Genomic DNA, 20,779 nt, shown 5'->3' with positions numbered 1-20,779 from the left:
GAAAAAGGCATTATGGAGGCAACACAAGATGAGTGGCAATAATAAGTTACATGAGGCGTAAAAAGAGCAAGCAAGGAAGGTGACTCACTTGGTAAGGGTAGAAAAAGTGCAGTATGAGCAGCAGTTAGCAAATGATGCTAAAAGAAATCCTAGTTTTTTCGATATGTGGCCAGTAGAAGGAAGAATGATTATGGGAGGATGATGTGGTCAGTGATAAAATGGGAAAATAATAAACACTGAGGAGGATATAGCAGAGGTCTTAAATGAGCAGCTCATTAAGGTATTTTATCCTTGTGATTGTAATAATGCAGAACTTGAGAGCAGAAGAAATGGGGAGGGTGGGGAATCACTGATGGTGAGTGAGCAAAAGGTATATGAGGAATTAAGTAAACTGTCAACAAGGCCATGGAACTTTATGATACATCATTGCTTTCTTGAGAAAATGTTTCAGGGAGTTAAAAACAACTTTAACTTACCTTTTTAACAAGAGTCTTAGATTGACCAGAACGGAAAGAGGGCAAAATTGTTCCACTTCATAAAGAGGGTGATAAGACTAAGGATTTGAATTATAGATCAATCTACTTGTTCAGAATTGTGTTCTGGTCAAGGTGTTGGAGAAGCTAGTCAGGACAAAATCATGTTTTAGCGATCTGCTTACTTATTATAACAAGGTGACAAGTGTAATGGACAAGGGGGCATGGTTTTCAAAAGGATGACGAGTTGTTGGAGAGGGTTCAGCGATAATTCACTAAGGCAGTTTCTAGTCTCTGGAATGTCGAGTGTGAGAACAGAGTGGAGTGTACATGTGCACACACAAATATTCATAAACCAAGACATGATCACCCAGCCTATTTCTGGCCAACATAACTGCACATTTGGCTAATAGGAAATAGACCAGTGGCGGTGGTTTCCTGTATGAGAAGTGTTCTCACGGACATCAGGGTTCTCTCACCCCTAATAAACACATCCTGATTGCTAATTCTTACTTTATGATTGATTCAGATCAGGTATTGCCCTACAGGGTGACAATTTGGCTTGATGGATCTGGACTCTTCCAGCAAGACAACCCATATCACAACTTTTGCAATGCGCAAGCATAGTTCAATCAGGTGGCTAGGGAAGCACCTGATTTGATTACCAGCAAACATTTGTGGGATCATGTGAAACACTGCATCCATCACTCAATGCCAGTACCTTGCTCAGTTGCTGACCTCAGGGATGTTATTCTGTCTAATTGATCTGGAATAAATACCTCAGGACACCTTCGTGGTCTATATCCCTACCAAATGAAGGCCTACCAAACTACTAGGTAGGTGGTCATTGGCCCAAATGTATATTGGTATGTAAATATATGTAATTTTTTTGTTTTTATTATCAACCCTACACACAAGAAGTTGCAGAATAGCAAATCAGTAGCATGGCAAGTAAATAATGAAAGAAGGAACATGCTATTTTTCTTGAGTAGGCGAGGGTTCTGTCCTTGAGGAAAACAATATGAAAAAAGGATGTCCCAAATAACAAAAGGCACATGGAATGAAATAAGAGGACAAGAAGGTGGTCTAGTAGGTTTGAAGAGGGCAGTAAATGAATGCTGGTCAGCTGTATGTTTACCCACAAAGGAAAATGGAGGATAGTGGACAGTTCAGCAGCAGAGAATCATGAAAATACCTGTACAAAATATACAAGGGGCAATTCAATTTCTAGGAAATTGAATTCCTTCTACAGACAGCATCAAACATCACTAAAAATCATTTATCTGTATCAAATCTTTCAATTCCTATGATTGAATGGGTTCCATTATTACAACTATGAGCAATGGATGTAATATCGAAAAGGCTGCTATAATACAAACAGAACTAAATTCTAAACTACAATTAATATTATTACTGAGTATTCTTAGAGCATTACACTAAATAATGCTATGTCAATGGTGTATTCAAAATTGTTCATTGACACTGCATTCACCCTGATTAAGGAGCTAAACTAGCTCCTGTGACGACTTACTGCTAAAGTTCTATTGGGTTGTTGCAAATGAAATGGCCGATTTTAAGGACGATTGAAAAAGAAGAGAATAAAAAGAAGAAGAATACCTGTTTAATCAAAGTAATCTCCAACAGCATCAATGCATTGTTGCCAACATGTGGCAATGTCATTTATACCACATTTGTAAAAATCAGTGTCTGTGGAAGTGATAAAGTCCTCCACTGCCCGATAAATTGATGCATCATTGGCAAAGCATTTCGTGGACAAAAAAATGGCTCAAGTGCTGGAAAAAATGGTAATCTGTTGGGGAAATGTCAGGAGAGTATGGAGGATGAGGCACAATTTTGTATCCCAAATTGTTGATTTGCTGTATGGTTGACATACAGCAAATTGTATGGTTGACACTGCCGTGTCAACCATACAATGTATATACATACAGTGTCAACCAAACATATGGTTGACATGGCAATAGGACTCCATGTCTATTCACAAGTGCTGGTTGCTTAAGGCACAATTCGTCATGCATTTGCCGCATATCTGTACAATATCGAGCTGCATTTATCGTTTCACCTTGTGGAAGGAATGAGTAGTGAATAACACCAGCAGAAGACCACCATACAATAAACATCTTCACTGGATGCAGAGGTGCTTTTGGAGTCCTTCCTGGAGTGTCTTTCACTCCCAACCACTGCAACGAACATGTACGATTGTCGTAGAATATCCACTTGTCATCCACAGTCACAATTCGTTGCAGGAACCTTTCTTCTTTACTTCTTAAGAGAGAAGAGCACACTTCCAAATGACGTGCTTTGTTTTCATCAGCAAGTTCGTGAGGCACCCGCTTGGCAATAATAGGAAAAGTAAGGAAGTCAATTGAACATTGACTCCCTTACTTTTGAACGAATTGAACGAGCATTAAACATTGAATACTACCGACATCAACTCAATCAAGGAACCAAGTCAATTAAGGTTGCTATACCTTTACAAGTTCGGATTGGGAAATTCTGCAGCGGCTGCAGTAAAAAACATCAATAAAGCATTTGGTGGAGGAACAACTAATGAGAGATCCACTCACCGTTGGTTTGCTTTGTTTTCATCAGCAAGTTCATGAGGCACCCACTTGGCAATAATAGGAAAAGTAAGGAAGCTCGACAAGTGCTATGAAACAGTTGAGAAGTGTACATTTAGTGTCTGGGCGATCTCTCGTACAGTTTGTCGTGGATCTGATTCGATTAAATCCTTTAATTCATTCGAATCAATGGAGGAAGGGCAATGGCCACGGGGGTTCGTTTTGTAGCCTCAAATCTCTTGAGCAAAATTTTGCAAACCAACGGTGAGTGGATCTCTCATTAGTTGTTCCTCCACCAAATGCTTTATTGATGTTTTTTACTGCAGCCGCTGCAGAATTTCCCAATCCGAACTCGTAAAGATATAGCAACCTTAATTGACTTGGTTCCTTGATTGAGTTGATGTCGGTAGTATTCAATGTTTAATGCTCGTTGAACGAAACAAATACTACAATTGCATCACCCACGTGTGACGCTGCCACATGACATAAAAAATATGCATATACCTCAGCACTTGCTTTCTTCAGCAACCAGTAGAAACCTGACAGTCATTCAAAGGCCATTTCATTTGCAACAACCCAATACATATGCTTTTACTATCTACAATGCACAGCATAGTAGGTGTAGAAATCAAGTAACAATTAAAGAAAGAAAGAAAGAAATGTATGATACACATTCAGATTTAATGCAGTAACCAGCAAATCTAGTGATTCATTAAAAATAAAGAAATAAATAACAGACTTCAATCTAGAGCAGTGGTTTACAAACTTATTCAGTCTGCGAACCACTTCATGAATAACACTAACCTCACAAAATCTTTCACATATACATATTTTATGTACATATGAAAAAAACAGCAAGTTAAATGTTAGTTTCTGGATATCAAAATCTCTCATAGTATATACCTTAATAATTATATTCAATAAAAATCTCTATTTTAAAAGAAAATCAAAACAATGTACAATGTAAAAAATTGAACTTTTTTTTTTTGTTTTTAAATGTTGGGTCCATACACGAGAGGTTAGTTGATTGATCTATAGTACATTATACTATATATGGGTAGTGGGTTGGGAAAGGAGAAACTTGTTTACTTTTGATTTAAAAGCATCTATATTGTATTCCCTCGGAAATACATCAGAGAGAAGACTGTTCCACAATACAGCAGTAGCAGAGATGGAGGAGGAGGAGGAAAAGAAACTTGTTCTGTGAGTTTCAATGTGTACTGTGAAAGGATATTGGGTGGCAGCTGTATGTGTCTCAACGGGCTTAGTACTGAGCAGAGGAATTATTGATGCTATTTCAGATGAACATTTGCCATAAAAATATTTATAGAATACACAAATTGCAGAGACCAAACATCTGTGAAAGTGAGAGGAGTGAGATGGTAAGAGATGGACCATTTATCAATCTAATTGCTCTCTTCTGTATTTACTCAAGCATTTTGAGGGAGCTCAGCTTTTAGGACCCCCACTCCAAGAGAGCAGTATTCGATAGCTGAGCAGATTTATGATTTGCATTAGGCTAACAGCTGTTTAGAGATGAAGTAATGTCTTGAGCAAAAGATAAACCCTAGTATTTTGGAAGCTGAGGATGCAATGGTTGTGATGTGTTTATGCCAGGAGAGGCTTGATGCCAGGGTAATTCCAAGATGAGAAATCTCATCTTGTCTGGAAATATGAGTGTTATCAAAAAAAAAAAAAATAAATAAAAAAATACTAGGGAAAAATTGTTCTTTTTTGTGAGAAATAAGATGGAATTGGGTTTCATTAGCATTGAAATTGACAAGGTTATCTGAACCCCATTGGAGGATGGCTTGTAGGTCAGAATTGAGGGCAGTGGTGGTTGATGTTCTGCAGTTTGAAGTAAGTTGTGTAGAGTAAGGTTTGTGAAATAAAAGGGAGGAGTGCAATGTGCTGTCATCCACAAAATTGAAGTAGGTCATTGATATACAGAAAGAAGGGGGTTGGTGAGAGAACAGAACCATGTGGAACCCCGGCATTAGTTGGATGGTGAGAGGATAAGAAACCATCTACCATCACACATACTGTGCATCCAGCCAGAAAGCTGGCAATCCAACTGCAGAAGTCCTGAGACAGTCCAAATGATAGGAGTTTGCTTAGTAAACCTTTGTGCCAGACCTAGTCAAAAGGTTTAGCAATATCAAGTGCAACCACTTGAGATTCATGAAATCTCTCCATGGCATTTGCTCAGAGATGGGTGATATGTGAGAGCAGATCTCCTGTTGATCGGAAGTGACGGAATCCATACTTGTGGTCGCTTAATAGCTGGGTGCCTTCAAGGTAGTGTAGTCATTGAGAATTGATGGTTTTCTCCATCACTTTAGATAGGACTGAGAGCGAGTGAGATAGGGTGGAAGTTAGATGGCAGTGATTTGTTGCTCTTCTTAGGAATGAGTTGAATATAGGCCAATTTTCAGGCTTTGGGATAGATACTAGTGGAGTAAGGAGTATGTACAGGGGACAGAGGATAGAAGTCAGTTCTGATGCACAGACTTTCAAGACAATTGGAGAAATGCCATCAGGGCCAGGAGACTTTTTTGTGTCTAATTTAGACAATAGGTTTCTGATCTCTTTCTGGCAAAAGGATATGGGGGGGGCACTGTATGTTGGGCAGTTGGAATGATTGGGGGAAATTTGCCTTTGTCAGTTATGCATGCATTGGAGGCAAAGTGTGAAGCTAGGAGATTACCTTTTTCTGTGGGGGTTGATGTGATAGATCCAGCTGGGTATCATAGGGTTGGGAATAGTGTCGGGCAAAAGTTACAACCAATTGCTTTGGCAAGAGACCAAAAGGCATGGCTGCCATTTGGGCAGGCTGCAAGTTTCCTGCTTTTTGCCCATTTAAATTCTGTTTTAGAAGCATTGATAGTTTTCTAGCATCTATTTCGGGCTTCAGTATAAGCATTAAAGGAGGATGGAGTTCTTGATTTTAGCCAGTTGTGGTATGCCTGATTTTTCATTTGTACAGCCTTGGCACATCTTTTGAAGAACCAGGTTTAGTTAGAGGGAACGGCAGTTCAGAGAAATGTGGGGGAATGCATGATTCCATGCCAGTGAGGATCACTTTCATGATATACAAGTAATCAAGAGAATTCAAAATCTGTGTTCTGTTCATCAGAAAAGTGTTTATATTATTTTGAACATTGATAAAAATCCTTTGGGACTGCAGTGATGATAGTTTTTTTTTTTTTGTAATTAATACGATGAGTGCTATTTCACTTTCCTGAAATTAAAATTAAAGAAAGAATTTTAGATAATCTTTATATTTTCTTTTCTCAGGAAAAATGCTAATTATTGGAATATGATTTGAATTTTGAAGAATCTCCACTACAGGCTGATTGTCTTTTTTTTTTATTTTTGAAATATTTCTGGTTTTTAACCACATACCAATAGGATGATTTAAACTGAAACATTTAAGACCTGTAAATTTATTAGTGAAGAAAATGTAACAGTTAAATAAAAAAATTTATATCCAAAAGGCTTAGGAGCATGTGTACAGACAACAAAGCATTTGTTTTTTTATACTAAATAAATAGATTCTGAGTTGATGTGTCTGTGCTATGGTGGCACCAGTGCACTCAGGAACATTCATGGGTGGGGAACATTAAATTCTCCCCACCCAGGACATCTTGCTTATGCTCATGCACTAGCTAATCAATGATTTTCTGCCTTAAACCAACAAAAATATGATTGACTCCGAAACATTATTTGGCAAACATCACAGAAAATTTCTCATGAATCCCTTCAGGTGTTTGTGAATCTCAGTTTGGGAACGAGTCATCTAAAATGGTGTGAAATCTGATATTTTCATCATGCCTAAATAGTTATGTACATCCTAATGATATATCCTTTTTCTGTGTGCATTTGAAGCATATGCAATGTAAAGTTAAAAAAAGCGCATGTGCAATGCTGGCATATGAAGAGTGAATAACATCCCTACTCTGTGGGCCCCTAGAATAGAGATGTTCTGAACTCTCTCGTTAGCTGCCAGATGATGTTTGCCAGTCAGTGCAAGACTAAATAAAAGATTCATGTGGCTTGGAATGTGCAGAGAACTGATGTGCTGCAACTGCTTACAAAGACTTCTGTCATCTATCTAAAGTGCATATGCACCTAATTTTCACACTGCTACTTATATTTGCGATGCTTCCACTTATTTATATATCAAAAGTAATCATTAAAAGAGATGAGGCTCTTAGTGGAAAAATACCTGTAACAATTTTGTATCACTTGAAACATTAGTATCAAAAAAAAAAAAAAAAGGCTCATATTCTTAATGACATAAAGCTTCCACTTCAGCAAGTATGTGTTTGCTGCATATACTCATTTTCTTGACATGCACTGTATACATGTAAACAAAAATGCATGAAGAACAAAAAGAGAGTGCGGTTTATAAAATCAAATACTACAGTTCAACCCTACCAGAGAAATGTATGTTTCATTTGGTAGAACACTTAATGAACTTTAATCATAGACAAGCTGTTAAGACTCAATAGCAGAATATATATTCAGGAGTCACTGATACTGTTAAGAGAAATCAGTGCTACCTGTCTATTAAAATTTTACACTCTGCAATGAATCAAAATAATTTATAGATGAAATGTGGTTATATCAAATGATTTATAGAAATTAACAAATTTCTCAGCTGCTTAATGAAATTTATTGGTTTGAAGATGTCTCTTATTCACAGAAATTAATCCAAATGGTTTCCCACCACACCAGCTGTTATAAATCAGTTTTATTCTATATTTCCATTTGCCATCTTCACTAAAATGCTTTTTTTTGGTTCTCTACTAAGAATACACAGTTTCCATGCTGTAGTTTTTTGTTGTTTTTTTACAAAATTGTACACAACAGTTATTAAATTTAGTCATGAATAAACCTTACAGCAGATGTGTTCAGAATTAAAACATCATTTGCATAAAGTAAAGAGCAAGCAAATTCCTTTTAATTCTCAAATTCAGTTCTCTTTTGACAGAAGAATAATATGAAGACTATAAAAAGCCAGTTATCACAGACAAATGTCAAGTGAATTTTCAGTCAGGTTCTAAATTCATTAAAATATATTTCTTTTACATAATTTACACTTTTTTTTTTTTCATTTTGAAACAACTTATTCACTGTCAAGTTATTTGATCAGGATCGATTGCTTATCAGTTTATCAAAGAAGTTTTAGTTCCAATCAGAAACATTGTAGTATCTTATGTAATTACAAAGTGAATTTTCAGTCAGGTTCTAAATGCATTGAAAATATATTTCTTTTGCATAATTTAAACTTTTTTTTTTTCATTTTGAAACATCTTATTCACTGTCAAGTTATCTGATCAGGGTAGATTGCCAATCAGTTTATCAAAGAAGTTTTATTTCCAATCAGAAATAGTATCTTATGTAATTACGAAGGAATTAATTTAGCCAGTATCAAAATGATATGTAAGTTATACCAGTATCAAAATGACATGTTGCTGATGTTATTAAACAAGAATTAGTTAAGGAAATTGAAAACCCCAGCAGAGTTAGTCTTCTTCTAAATGCTTCAACAGATATTTCAAATGAGGATGAAGTTTTCCATATAAGATACATAAATAAAAATCTGAAACTGAAGGAGGTATTTATTACTGTAATTCTGCTGATAGCTACAGGTAGTCTGATACATTAGAGAGTGAAACGAACATGTTCTTGCCTCATGTTGGAGGCTTAATGGATTGTATACAGCACTCAGAAAGTATTAAAATAGAATTTAATACTTCTTATATATCGTCTCAGATATATATGAAGTATTAAATCAGGGATTACGATATCAGATATATCGTAATCCCTGAAGATGCCACTGAGACATCTTCAGGGATTACACAAAAAAACTAATGTAACATATACACAAATACCATACAATACTAAGCCCAACCACGTGGGTGAATCTAAAGTCCTATCTAGGTAGAGCACCCTCTAAGGGCAGTTGTAGGTGGCCTGGAATGTAAGGAGGGATCTCCGATGATAAATGTTTCCCAAATCTTAGGAAGCTTAATGCAACCATATTTATTAAGATTTGGTCGATTTCTGAGGGCTGCTGCTGATTCTAAAAATAGTCTCGCTTTTTTAAATTTGCTGTGGTGGAGCATGGTGGTTTTTTTCCATGAGATCCTGTGGGTTGTATCCAAGACATGGTCAGCCAAGCCTGACTGACCATAGTCATGGTTGCAGATGTATGACTTGTGTTCCTCCAGGCAGATGGTTGCTGATCTGCCTGTCTGTCCAAGTACACCAGCTTACAGGAGCAGGGTACTTTATAAACTCCAGGTGCCTCCTCTCTCAGTGCCTGAGTGCTGTATACAATCCATTATGCCTCCAACATGATGTCCTCACAACACTTAAGCCTCTACACATAAGTTCTTGCCTGTAGTCCATAATGTGCAGCACATTCCCTTTCAGACCAGGAAACTAAGTCTACATGTGAAGTGTCTTCATGACTAGGCTGCGAAGTGAAGCAACTGATGTGAATTCAACAGTCTCTATATACAATTTGCTTAGTCATGAAGATACTCATGTGCACTTATTAAGGACTTGCAGTTAGTTGGTAGGGATTGGAACAGATGGAGCAGGTAACATGCTGGGAGAAAATAATGGGCTAATGGCAAAATTAAAGAGAGATATGCCAGATCTTATATCAATACATTGTAATATATATAATTTGAATCTGGTTGTTTTAAAGATATTCCCTTTCTTTCTAACAATGAAACAGTAGCAAAAAAAGTATATACCTTTTACCAGAATTTACCAAAAAGACTGAAAGAATTGAGAAAAGTAGCAGCCATGTTCATACAAAAACAGTGAAGTTCGTGCATTGGCATTTGGCAATGCAAGAATCTAACAGAGTGGGACACTGATTGCACTTGTTAATAACTACTCTGCAGTGGCAATGGAAAATGGGATGATGCAGCAACATCAAAAAGCTTGTTAAAAAAAAACGATAACATACAATGATATTCAATGATAGCATGCAGAGAACTATTTCAGTGTTGAATGAAAAAATCCATATGGAAGAATAATGTATTTAAAAGCTGAGTCAAATTTACTTGGGCTGCAGATCTGGAAGATTCTGGGAAAGAAAGAGATTTTGGATAAATGTTTCAGCAAAATATTTTGATGATAATGAAGAAACAATTTCAGTAAATTTTATAAGTAGTAATGAGTTCAACATTGTGGGGAAGCATTTAAACATACAAGATCTTTATGAAAGAATAATGAGTAATAAGAAAAGATTACCATTTCTCTCAAAACTGCTTCAAGTTTTATACCTGCAAATATGACATCGTGTTAATTAGGTTTTAGCAAGTGAATCTAATAAAAGTGAAGTTGAGGTGATCAACAAATCCCTCCACTCTGAGTGATTTATTGATGATATATATATATATATATATATATATATATATAAATGGCCCCTATCTGCATGACTTTATTTAAGAAAGGACAAACTGCAGGACATATGAAGCCCTTGTATAAATGCACAGTAAGTGTTAGTGGCATATATTTTATTCACATTGAAAGGGTAGGATACTTCTATATAATTACAGTGAATGTGTAGTAAGAATTAAATAAAGTTACTTTTTTTTGTGATTGTAACATTTAGTTCTTTAAAATGTCACTTATAACAATATTTATATAAAGTAGACTGATACCTTAGAAGAGTAAATTTTTTTTGCGGTTAGTAGTTTAAGTTGTATTTCTCGAGCCCTGATCTAAGATGTAATGAAATCAGTGGGAAGTCCATATTTTTACAAAAACATGTAATCCACAGTAAAGAAATACTTTAAATAAACATTAGTTATAGATATTTCATTTTTCAACAACGTGAAATAGTGACGATGTTTTGCAACATACAAAATGAATCTGTAAGTAATATTATAATCTATAGCACATAGGTTGGTGAGAGCGACCATGAGGTGATTACCTGGGTGGTTGCCAACAGTGTGAGGACCTCTGTGAGAAAAGGGTATATGTGGAACTACAAGGGGGAGGGGGGGATATGAAGAGCTCAGGACACAGCTTGTGGGTGTAGCATGGAATGAGGAGTTAGCTGGAAAAGAGATCAATGCAGCTTGAGGGATTTTCAAACACTATCTAGTAGATGCAATGTCTAAATGTATTCCAAGGGTGAGAAGGTTAAATAAGGTAGGTGTGAGATGGATGAATAAAGAAATTAAGCATGTGATACAGAGAAAAAGGGCATTGTGGAGGCAGCATAACAGAAATAGAAATAACCAATTCCGTTAGGTCTACAAAGACCAGGCAAGAAGAGTGACTTGGTTGGTGAGGGTAGCTAAAGAGAGGTATGAACAGCAATTAGCTAATGAAGCCAAAAAGAATCCTAAGGAGTTCTTTCGATATGTAGCCAGCAAAAGAAAGAATGATTATGGAAGGATGACATTGATAGGAGAAAATGATATAAAGACAGCTGTTGCAGAATGTGTGGTGAGATACTTAATGAGAAGTTCATAAAGGTCTTTCAATCTTGTGAATGTGACTTCATGGAGAGATTGAGAGAGCACTTGATGATGGGAGGAGAGACTGACTGTAAGTGAGCAAGAGGTGTATGGGGAGTTGAGTAAATTAGATGTTAATAATGCTGTGGGACTTGATAATATATCACCATGTATTCTGAAAGAATGTGCCAGGGAATTGACACCTGCCTTGACATATTTTTTTAATACGAGTCTTGTACTTGGTCAAGTTCCTAAGGAGTTGAAGGAGGGCAAGATTGTGATACTTCATAAAGGAGGTGATCGAACTCAAGCATCAAACTATAGGCAGGTGTTGTGCTTAAGTTGTTGGTGAAACTTGTGAGAAATAGAATTCAGAAATGGGTTGACAACAATGGTATTATCTTTGATGGACAGCATGGATTTGCTAAAGAGAGGTCATGTTTTAGTAATCTACTTACTTATTACAATAAAGTGACTGCTTCTTTGGACAGAGGAGAAGGATACACAGTAATATACTTGGATTTCACAAAGGCTTTTAATAGAGTACCTCATGATAAATTGACAGTCAAACTAGAGCAGATGGGGTTGGATATTAGATTAGTGCATTGGATTGGAGATTGGCTATCTGATAGATATCAACAAGTTGTGTATGGGGAGAGCGATATCCAGGAAAAGGATAATGCTCAGGGGTCTGTTTTAGGGCCATTACTGTTTAACTTGTATATTAATGATATTGGTGAAGATTCGGATGGAGATATTCAGTTGTTTGCAGATGATGCAAAGTTGAGACGAACCATGAAGAGTAGTGAAGATGTTGTGGCCTTACAAGAAGACTTGAATAAACTGAGTGATTGGGCACGGAAATGGGGATGTGAGTTCAATGTTGCAAAATGTAAGATTTTAAAATTTGGAAAACAAAGATGGGATGCAGAATTTATGCTTGGTGAGGATATATTGTTGGAGGTGGAGGAAATAAGAAATCTAGGGGGTGATAGCAGATAAGGATCTGAAATTTAGGGGACACAGCCAAAATTGTGAAGACAACAAAGGCTTCTGGGAATGATGCGGAGGACACTGACATATAGAAGAAGGGAGATTCTTATTCCGTTGTATAAGACTTTGATTAGGCCACACATGGACTATTGTGGCCAGATTTGGTCACCTGGTTTTCAGAAGGATGAAGAGATGTTGGAAAGAGTCCAAAGGCAAATGACTAAGGTAGTTTCTGACTGTTGGAATGTCGAGTATGAGCAAAGATTGAGAAGATGTAATTTTCAGAGTCTGGTGGACAGGAGGAAGAGGGAAGATATGATAGAGACCTATAAGTTGGTAAGGGGTTATTATAGGATCAATGCTTGAGAAGCTCTACATAAAATAGTGGGAGAGAGGGGAAGAACCAGAGGTCATCCCTGGAAACTGTATAAAGAGGGTGTGAGTAGGGGAATGAGAGGCAGGTTTTTTCTGTGCAGAGTTGTAAATGATTGGAATGCCTTGCCTGAGAGTGTGGTGTCTGCAAGGAGTTTGAGTGTGTTTAAGAAGACACAGTATGATGAGCTGTGTGTATGTGTGATAAAAGGACCTTCCAGATGAGTCTTTGACTCCTTGAGGTCTTGGGATAATAATAATAATATATCAGTGTTGTGGGGGGGGGGGGGTTGCTGGTAAGGACTGAGAAAGAAATCTATTCACATCGGCAAATTTTCTGATCAACAAAATTTCACATCTGTTGCCCTCTACAAAAGACAAACTGGCACCTCTATCAATAGCTGGCATTTACCAGATCTTCTTCTCCCATAGTCCTAAATGAACTGTTGGGTCATTCATGGCTGGTAGGTGATACTCTTTGCTAGACCATCTTTACATAACCATTAATAATGTCACCTCCTCCAGTCGTCTCAGTCTCTTGTTTTTGATGTCAGTTGAGAAAGGGAGGAATTTGTCCATTTTTCGATGTTATCAGTCCATTTTAATCGAGGTTGGCCCCTAATCCTTGCAAAGATTGAGAAGAAAGATCCCAGAATGATTCCTTCTAGTGCTTGCTTTGGAATGCCATTAGCCCTCTCCACATGTCCAAACCATTTCACCTGTCTTCTTCTGATGACTGTCAAGAATATTTTCCCTTTTTCTCCCATCTATTGAATCAATCAGTTTTTGGACATTTTCATTGGTTTCGTGAGCAGTATAGGGAATTCTCACAAGTCTTCTGTAAGTTTTCATTTCGAAAGACAGGAGTCTCCTCTCATCTTCCTTCAATAAAGTCCAGGCCTCACAACCATACAAGAGGACAGAATTCACCAAGGTGTCAATTAGCCTGATTGCTATTCTGTTATCTCCCCACAACGGTTTTAACTTCTGTAGGGCCACGGTTGCCTTAGCAATTCGGTATTTAATGTCGGTTTTTGAACGACCATCTTGACTCAACGTGCTTCCTAGATAAGTGAACTTCTTTACATTCTCAATTTGCTTATTGCCAATTTGTATCTTTAAGAATTCAATGTCTGATTTTGAGGTTATCATTGTTTTTGTTTTCTGTAGGTTTATATATAATCCATATTTTTTTAATATTCCAAAAACACGGCTGGTTCTCTCTTGTAATTCTTCTTACTTTCTGCCAGAAGATCGATATTGTCAGCAAAACGTAAGTTATTTATTCTTAGTCCGCCAACTACTATTCCAGTGTCCTATTCATAAAGAGCTTCATCTATGATATATTCCAGAAAACAATTAAAAAAAAAGAGGGGGACAAGATGCATCCCTGTCTTACCTCCCGTTCTGCCCAGAACGTTTCACTGCTGTAATTTTTAATTTCAATTCTCATATCACATGAGGAATAAAGAGATTTAATAATCCTAATGATTTTGTTGTCAATACCATAATGTTCTAAAATTTTCCATAATGCCTATTGAGTCAAAAGCTTTTTGAAGATCTAAAAAGTTGTGATAGATTATTTTGTTATGTTCTATGTATTTTTCACCTAGTATGTGTATTGTAAAAATGTGGTGAATTGTACTTCTGGACTTCCGGAAACCTGCTTGTTCATCTGATAGTCTGCTTTCTATTTTCTTTTCGATTCTTGACAATAGTATTTTTAACAGGATTTTGCTTGGATGACTAATAAGGCTTATTGTTCTATAGTTGCTACATTTATTGCTGTTTCCTTTTTTAGGAATAGGTACAAGGACAGAAGTCTGCCAATCAGAAGGATAAGTCTCTGTGTTCCATACGTCCTGGAATAAATTTAGCAAGGTGTCTATGATGATGTCACCTCCTTCGCGTATCAGTTCCACTGTGACACCCTCACTTCCTGGTGATTTTCCTATTTTTGAGAAGCTAACTGCTGCAATAACTTCTTCTTTTAATAATCTCCTTCCTCCGAACCTCCTGGCAAAATTCCGTCCAAAATATCATCAGTCAGTTGAGGGTCTTTTTGAAAAAGTTTGGTTGCATAACATTTCCATCTATCAACTATTTTCTGGTTATCCGTGATAGGAGTTCCATCTTCATCTTCTATGCTCCAATTAATTGCAGTAAAAGGTTTGGTTAACTTATTGATAATTTGAAAAGCACTTTTAGAATTATTTTTATTTAAGTCCGTTCTATATTTTTGCATTCATCCAATATCCATAAGTTTCTAGCATGTTTGATTTCTTTTTTAATAATCTTAGTAATATTTTTATACTGTTGTCTATTATCACTGCTATTAATATGAGATTTCAAATATCTTCTTTCGTCGCATAGGTCCAAAATATTTTTGGTTATCCATGGTTTATTTATTTTCCTCTTGTATCCAAGGATTTCTTCAGTTGTCTCAGTTATCTTTTGTGAGAAGTATTTGGTTTTAGATTCGATACTATTATATTCCTTGAAGCTTGTGTCAAAAAGTTGTTTTAATTTGTATTTATATAGTGTATTTATTTGGGGATCTTTTAATTTTTCTATATCATATCTTTTACGAGTTAATTTTGTAGGTAATCTTTCCCTCATTTTCATATTCACAGTTGCGATGACTACTGAATACATGAAACCTCAGTCTGGTCTGGCATATCATAGTATTGACACTAAACACAATATCCAGTGGGATAAAGCTCATCTTCTCCACAGATGTAGGTTTAAATATGAATGCCTTTTCAATGAAAGTTGTGAAGCCCTTTTACATAGGCCAAATCTGAATCAAAACTATTGTCTCTCTCTCTCTCTCTCTCCCAAAAGTTTGGGAGATTCTTATGTTATGTAACCATCAATAATAGTTGTTTAATAATATTTTTAATAATATTTATTAAAACTCATTTTTAGCACATGGCAACATGGTAAACCACTGACTGCTGTATGTACTTTGTAATCCAGTTCTTTTGATTGCTTGTTTCTACACACTGACAATGTACTTTTATTGATTTTATTGAAAATAACAATGTACTGCTATTTTCAATACGAAATATCTATACTTTCATTTCATTAAAGTTAATTACTGTGGTTATCGTGTAATTTATTATTTATAATCATGCCACAGGTATCTTTAAAGATAGGCATTATGCATAGTGTCAAAATTGCAGATATGATATGATATAATGATAAACAGTGTTATTAGTAAAGGTAGACAAGAAGTGGTAAAAAATCTCTTCTTTTTTTCTTTTTGTGTTCATCATCATATACAAAATTTGGATTTAGACTCGTTGAGTTTTAGATCAAGTACTAAGTCCAAGTAAAAATTAAAAGACATGCCAAATCAGTGTCCAGCTACTTGGATCCAAAAAAAATTCTAAGACCAACAGCTTTCATAGTTTGATTTCACCTTCCTCACCAAAGCTGCTCCTTTCCTAGTTCACTTTTATGCTACTCCTTGGCCTGTTCATCATCTTTTTCTAAGTACCACATCCACAATTTTCTTTTCATGCAGTTCTTGTTTAATTTTATCTGTCTATACAGATAAGACTTCAACTCCTGGCTCTAGAGAATGCAATTTATTACAACTTAATTCAGACCTATGCTGACCACCTCCCATGCTGGTATCTTCTCTGTCTATTACAATCACTTGTTTTTTTACAGCAAATATCCCTTAAAAAACCTTTCAACAGCTACCTTATTTATACAGAAGAGTTGCACAAATGCTGTTAATAAATCCACCATTCTTCATCCATGAGTCCTTTTCACCACATGCTGCATACGATAGTTATGCCTCATTAACTATAAATTCTCTTTCCATCCCATAGTTGAAATAGTTGTAGAGAGTGTATTTAGTGAGAACCCTATAGAAGCCATGTGGAGTCCTATCTCGCCAGCATTAGCTGATTATTTTATAAAACATATGGAAAGTTAACTCTTCAGTACTTTTCCCTCAACAATATTAGGCGCTGATTTGATTATCGTAAGTTTGTTCCTGCTCAGACAGAATTACTACAAATTTTGGATCACTAAACTCCACATTCATTATTGAACGTGAATCCAACCACAGTTTCCCTTTCTGGATACTTGAAAAATACATACATTTACAGGCAGTACTGAATTCTCAATCACATAAATTGTAAATGTACGTGATATTCAGACTTAATGAGCAGATACATTCATTTTTCTTCACAGAATTATCCATCACAGAAGACAGGTATTATCAAAACTCTTATACACAGAACTCATACAATGTTTTTTCTGATTCCCTTCAGAGAATAGTTGTAAAAAAATTTTTTAATTGGTTACAAGTTACAAAGTAAATTATACTTGCCACAAAATTCTATTGTTTGGCATAAGAAAACAAAGTTTTTGTGTGTAAAATATCTTCACAATTATGCTATTTATATATAGAGGCTGTAGACATTTGATGTGATGTCAACACATCACATCAAATGTCTGAATATCCCGTACTGCAAAGCACACTTTCTTTTGGATGTGTATATTGCTATACATCATGGGAAGGGCTACTGCCAGTTTTGACCTTTATTGAGGTCTCATCAGTGGGAGCAAGATCCAAAAGTTGTGAACATTTTTTTTTATATCACTCACACACACAAGATGCCACAAGACCTGTAGTAAATAAATGCCATGTGTGAGATAGGATCAAGAGCAAAGTAATCTGTCTATATTCTTCTTAAAAAAACTGGATGCTGTAGGCCATTGGATATTTCAGGGCAGGACTTTTCCATAGAATTGAGGTAGATGGAATAAAAGATGACTGGAAGTATCAGGTTCAGTAGTTTTTAGTTTAAATGTAAAAGGATGTTGGGCAGCTACTGTTTGTGTTCCTGTAGGTTTAACAGGAATGGAAGATGGGATGCTAATTCTGATGAACAGTGACCACAGAAATATCTGTAGAAGAGACAATGTTGAAACCATCTATGAGACAGTGCCTGAAGAGAGTTTGTAAGAGAGGGGGTCATCAATCAACTGAACCACTCTCTTCTGAACTGCATCAAGGATTTTTATACTTCATGTGCAAACTTTGCCTGCTTAGAATTTCTTGGCAAGTATAATTTACTTTGTACTAAGTGAAAAAAAACTTTCTACACCTATCTCTGATCCAGAGTATTTTGCTTGCTTATACTTGGGTAAAGGATTAAACAAGAATATAATTTCTTGGCAAGTATAAGTTCCTTCCAGTGGAAGAATTAAATAAAATAAAATAAATCATGTTAATTTCTAATGGATATAATGAAACCACCAACCAGAAAATTATCAATAGATATCATCACTCAAAGAGACTACAATGAGATGTAAAAAAGAATTCCATACTCGACTTTAAAGGAAAACATCAGAACAAATTAGCACAGATTCTTCACAAGTATTACCCATACACCACCTTCAAACTAGCTCAGAAATTATCTTCTATCATCTACCAGAGTAAATTAGCACCTCTTTCTTTGCCTGTAGAGGTATACTTACTACAAACATTAAAATTCCAGGATATCAGGATTATTTCACTAAGTCTTATTGTCTGTTTCTTGAAACTTGCAAAATTTTATGACAACACAAAATCTTAATTGCTCTGACTGCATGCTAGTAGTCTCAAAGTTTTGGGAAGCAACTGCCATTAACTGTTCATTTTTTTTTATTATTTTAATAAGTTATGTAAATTTGGATTTAAATTACAAAGGCTATCTGCTTTTTCTCTTTGAACTTTAATAGTGCATCCTCACATTAACTCAGGTTTGACCAAGATCACAGCAAATAAACACATGCTATGTGACTTATATCTTGTGATTCATGCTTTAAGTGTTGTTAACAGATCTTCTCTTCTTTCCCTGATAATGTCCTTGTAACATTGAATGAAATATACCAGAATTTAATAAATTCTAATTTTTCTATAATATGTCAGCCATTATAAAGGTATAAGTGTCTCTATTGTGCAACTGGGCTTTTTTATATGAAGGTCAGTTAGCTGATCGTATACCGGGGCAACAGGGTATTTTTCTCCCAAAAACTCTGGTTTTTCATCCTGCATAAAAGCAAATCAGTCAAGAGAACACATGCAATTTACAGACAAAGTATGCTTACTGGTGGGCAGTAGAGTGAGTGGGATTAACAAACAGGAATGGAAATGTACAGGAGATTTTCCTTATAATAAGTGAAATATGTAGTGATGAGTGCAATGACATAAGTAACTAATTAAGCTGAAAATCATTATATGAAGGTCAGTTAGGTGATTGTATACAGGAGCAACAGGGTATTTTCTCCCAAAACTCGGGTTTTTCATCCTGTATAAAAGCAAATCAGCCAAGAGAACACATGCAATTTACAAACAAAGTATGCTTACTGATGGGCAGTATTGTGAGCGGGATTAACAAACAGGAATGTAAATGTACAGGGGATTTTCCTTATAATAAGTGAAATATGTAGTGATGAGTACAATGACATAAGTAACTAATTAAGCTGAAAATCATTAACTATAAATAAGTTCAGATGCAAAGAATGGATCCGAAAGAATACCACTGATGAGATCCATCAAGTAATATTTTAATTACTTGAACCACGTAATGAAACTAATTGTTCGGAGTACATTTGGAAATACCAAGTAATAATAAACAATGACAGGAATTCAAGGATTTATACAATGCCTAAAAATTTGTTGTCGTCCATTAGGATAGAAATATAATGGATATTTTTAAAGAAAAATGGATACAAGCGGTGAATGAAAATGAACTCGGCTTTCCTTCCTTGATCACATGAAATATGGATCTACATCTAACCATTGGTATCATACATATGTCGCAAAGAGGAAAGAATTATTCATTAATAATTCGATATGGTAATATTTATTCATTACCCATTCAGGTAAAATTATTTCATCCACAGGTAAAACTTATGATATGGCAATGATTATTTTTTTAAGTTATTTTCCTTAATAATCACACTTAGACCCAGATTTCAAAACCTAAATAAAATTTCAGAACTAGAATTGGAAGTCCACATGGTATCCAAAATACCTCACTGAAAGAAATTCCTCCGCGATTTTTCACAGTACATTACTGACCCAGAAATTATCAAATCGCGTTGGTCTCAATTGTTAAAATACGCGATAGCTTTAGAAAAAACATAACATTTTCTTATTCTTTATTCGAAGACTTCCTTTGTATGTCCACGATTTATTAGTTTTTTTAACCACATGTATTAAGGGCAACATTGTTGATAACCTGCTAATGGCATTTTCTACAAAATTATCGTTGGTCGTGTTTGATCTTGGCAAGTACATACACATGAGTAAGTTACCAATATCTAAAACTGATGAAGTATTGATACATAAAACAACGATATTTTTTTTTATTTACTTAAATTCCATGACATGCATTAATAAACACTATCTGACAGACTTACCGAAACAGCAAAATATTCTCCGCATAAACGATGTCAAAAAAATCCCCAGTGCAAAGTACACAACATACACATATATACAACTGTATATATTTTTCATTTATTTAAATATACATATATATTTGTTTACACAAACACTCATTTATACATATAACTATACACAGCAAACACTGCTACATCGAAAACAAACCTCCATATAGACGAATCGCAATGTAAAAGCAGTCCGTTAGGCGCAATGATACTTCGAAAAAATTAATACAAAAGTAGTTCGTCTCACATTGCGTTCTTAAGTTCATACATATCAGAATATGGCAAAAATGAGATGAAGTTAAAAACAAAAAATAATGGAAATGAACAGCTAATAAATGTTCATGAATAAAAGCAGTTACGTTACTACAGGCATATATGTGAACAACCTGCCCAAGGACATCAATTTTCA

The 20,779-nt window shown here is 35.6% G+C and overlaps 1 protein-coding gene across 3 annotated transcripts in view; it reads right to left on the bottom strand.

The window, feature by feature from the left end:
- LOC150108562 (myocyte-specific enhancer factor 2C-like) overlaps positions 1-20,753 on the bottom strand; it is a 279,724-nt gene extending 258,971 nt beyond the window's left edge. For all 3 annotated transcript variants that reach the window (XM_090415997.1, XM_090416001.1, XM_090415999.1), the window contains exon 1: positions 20,344-20,753. The gene's annotated coding sequence lies outside the window, so the exon portion shown is untranslated. The remainder of the gene's footprint in view (positions 1-20,343) is intronic.
- Between the last annotated feature and the right edge of the window lie 26 nt (positions 20,754-20,779).

The sequence above is a fragment of the Typopeltis vanoorti genome, chromosome 3 (assembly GCF_054136105.1).
Source record: "Typopeltis vanoorti isolate ZY-2024b chromosome 3, IOZ_Tvanoo_1.0, whole genome shotgun sequence".
Classification (NCBI taxonomy): Eukaryota; Metazoa; Arthropoda; class Arachnida; order Uropygi; family Thelyphonidae; genus Typopeltis; species Typopeltis vanoorti.
The sequence above is the reverse complement of the archived record's forward strand: the minus strand, read 5'-3'. Positions and strand labels throughout refer to the sequence as shown.